Source organism: Platichthys flesus, chromosome 23, assembly GCF_949316205.1.
Source record: "Platichthys flesus chromosome 23, fPlaFle2.1, whole genome shotgun sequence".
Classification (NCBI taxonomy): Eukaryota; Metazoa; Chordata; class Actinopteri; order Pleuronectiformes; family Pleuronectidae; genus Platichthys; species Platichthys flesus.
This window is the reverse complement of record NC_084967.1, coordinates 17,672,536-17,675,531: the sequence shown is the minus strand read 5'-3', so window position 1 is coordinate 17,675,531 and position 2,996 is coordinate 17,672,536. Positions and strand designations below refer to the sequence as shown.

At 48.4% G+C, this 2,996-nt stretch overlaps 1 long non-coding RNA gene across 1 annotated transcript; it reads left to right on the top strand.

Moving 5' to 3' along the window:
• Positions 1–269: 269 nt before the first annotated feature.
• On the top strand, positions 270–1,816 carry LOC133948537 (uncharacterized). The gene is made up of 3 exons (XR_009920063.1): positions 270–342; positions 1,002–1,077; positions 1,729–1,816. It is a non-coding gene; the product is annotated as an uncharacterized LOC133948537 (long non-coding RNA).
• The last annotated feature ends 1,180 nt before the right edge of the window (positions 1,817–2,996 follow it).

The following is a 2,996-nucleotide window of genomic DNA, read 5'->3' as shown; positions in this document are numbered from 1 at the left end:
CCTTCTCTGTACTGAGACTTTTTTTCGGAGTTCCCTTCTTTTGTTAGGTTACCCACCTGGCTACAGGACATCAACAACACCTGGACCACTGCCCGTAACGCCGCCCCAGCTACAACTACGGGTGCCCAGGACCAAACAGTCAGCAGTAAACTACGGGACCTAAGGGACTTCCACCTACACCACCAGGGAGACCCACGTGGCAACAGGACACCTTAGACGCTTGAACCTCGCCCTACTGGACCACGGCCCAAACAACATCCCAACTCCAGCTGGGTGAAGCCCAGGCTTAAGCCATCAAACCATCTACGGGACCAAGGAGACCTCCACCTACTAAACACCAGGGTAAGAGCCCCCTCCAGTGATTTTCCAAAATGTTTTTTAACAGAGTGAAGCCCGTACCTTCGAGTAGTCTAGGACATAGGCCACAGCTCACACATACACACACAAACACATCCCCACAACCCCTGATGTCTGTAGGCACGCACTCAGCATCATTATGCAAACATGGCAATCCACACAGGATAACAGCCATGGACACAGCACCCACATACACATTACATCAGGCACCAGACCCGGCAACCCGAACGGCGTCAAAACAAATTTTCCGCCTAATACAAGCAGTACACCATAAACAAGTAACAGATTATGCAATCACTAGCAACATTTTCCCACCCGGGATGATGCGTCAAGTAAACAGACTAACTGACTTCATCAAACCGGCCACACCATCAGACACCACACGTCATAAGGTGAAAAACAACACAGACAATTGGATGAGAGCAAACATGGTTATATTACAGGAACATTACACAAATACAATACACACCCTCGGCCATACACCACACAACCCCATAGCTCTTCAAATAGCTTCTGGTTGGGCTAGAAAACGATATGGCCAGAGACTCCGGCCGGATACCATAACAACAACAGAAGGTATTCTGAACAGGCATAGACAACACAACAACAGCAATAACAATAACAAACCTTTTATCAAAACCAAGACCAGGTTGGAGGGCTCCCTCTCCACCATCCCGGAACTATTGGATGAAGTAGAGTTTCCACCACTACCAGTCAGCAGTAAGTTACCCCCTACATTTCAACCCCATTTAATTCCACAGGCCCGGACACCACTTCTCCCCACCCCCACCCAGTGCCAGACAACACTGGATGGGCTACAACCTCAACCCCAGCGACTCAGACAGGACCGCCCATATCAGACCAACAGACAGAAGACATTCTTGTTACCCCAAACCAGGCCCCCCCTAAAACCGACACCACCTGACCAACCCATACCCAAACCACGACTAAGATTATTGAATGGTTTACCGACCCACCCAACCTACATGACTTCCAGACTAACCCCTCTAGACCAAAACAACTCCATCCCTCCCACAGTGAGGGCTAAGAAAATAGTCTCCTGGGGACCCGAACCGGCCTCCCAGGAGGCAGGAGGGAGCATAAAGCTAAACCCCAGACTCTCCCCCATCTTACCGACAGTGACTAGACGGGACTCCATAGCGACACGACTACCTCCTAGCTCCAGTACCTCCGACACGCCGACTACCGTTACAAAACGGTCACAACAAGTACAAGCCCAAATTCATCAATTACCGGACACACAAAACAATACCCTAGAATTTCAATCCATATCATTAAACACACAGAATTACTCAAATACCTCCACAATTAACCATGACACTATTTCCTCTTCCCCTTCCACACCCACAGGTGTTGCTGATCCCCGAATTGGCACAATGGAACAGCGAGGAGCCCCGGTAACCACAACGGGAGGGTCACCAAACATGATGAGCGGGCAATTAAAGGCTAACAATGCCATTGAAACCACATCTGAGACCTCCCTACCACTCCTCCTCGGAAATCCATCTCCCACTGGTGCCATTCGGGGATCCAGCACACCTCCACTCCCCGACGATAGCCCCGCAGGACCCTCCTCCACTTCCTCCCCATTCAGCTTACCACTACACATCTCGACACCAGGTAATTACCACCCTACATCACACATTGCTCGACACACCCGGAAACTCCAGGACTGGTCTTTCAAATGCCACAGACCAGTCCTGGTTTTAGGGGATTCAAATATCAATCGAATCCCCCCCCACAACAACCCAGACTTACAATTAGACAGCTACCCGGGGGCTAACATGTACCACTTTTTAAAGATATGTGAAAAAACGGTACCCAACCCCAACACAAAAATAGTGGTCCTCTCCATTGGGATCAATAATAAGGACCAGGACCCCAGGCAGACTTCCTGCAAACAGTTAAAATCTCTATACAAACAGGCCCAACTTGCCTTCCCTAATGCCGACATCTACTTCCCTATCATAAACTTCTCAGACAACCTCAGCGTTAAACAACAGTACAATTTAAAATACATCAACAACACAATAGCCACATACTTCCCATTTTTAGCAGAGATCCCTCACGACACATTTTTAACAGAAAAGGACAACATCCATTGGAAGCCGGCTACCGCGCAACTCATTTTCGATTACTGGCTCAAACAGTTAAATTTATAGTAAGACCCAAACCCAAACCGGGCACAAACGCCACCCCTAACCCTAACCCTAAACCTTCTAATCCCAACCCTAACCCTAACCCTAACCCTAACCCTAACCCTAACCTTAACCCCAACCCCAACCCTAATCCTAACCCTAACCCTAACCCTCCAAACCCTATGCCCCATACTGACCCTGCAGTCGACTTGGGGTGGAGCTCTACAGCAAACATACTTAACTTATCCACACTATTTACTCCAACTTCAGATCAGATCCGGTTATTGGAAAGGGGTCTTTCATTCATCCCACGCCCATTACAGTTTGACTGGGAGGAATTTCATAGGGATTTACACCAATACAACAGAAGGTTAAAGATCATCAGTTATTTCTATAATAAACCGGACCACATTCAGACACCCTTCATTCACAGGTCTAATTGGGAACCCACCACGGCTCAATCACACACAGCCACAATAA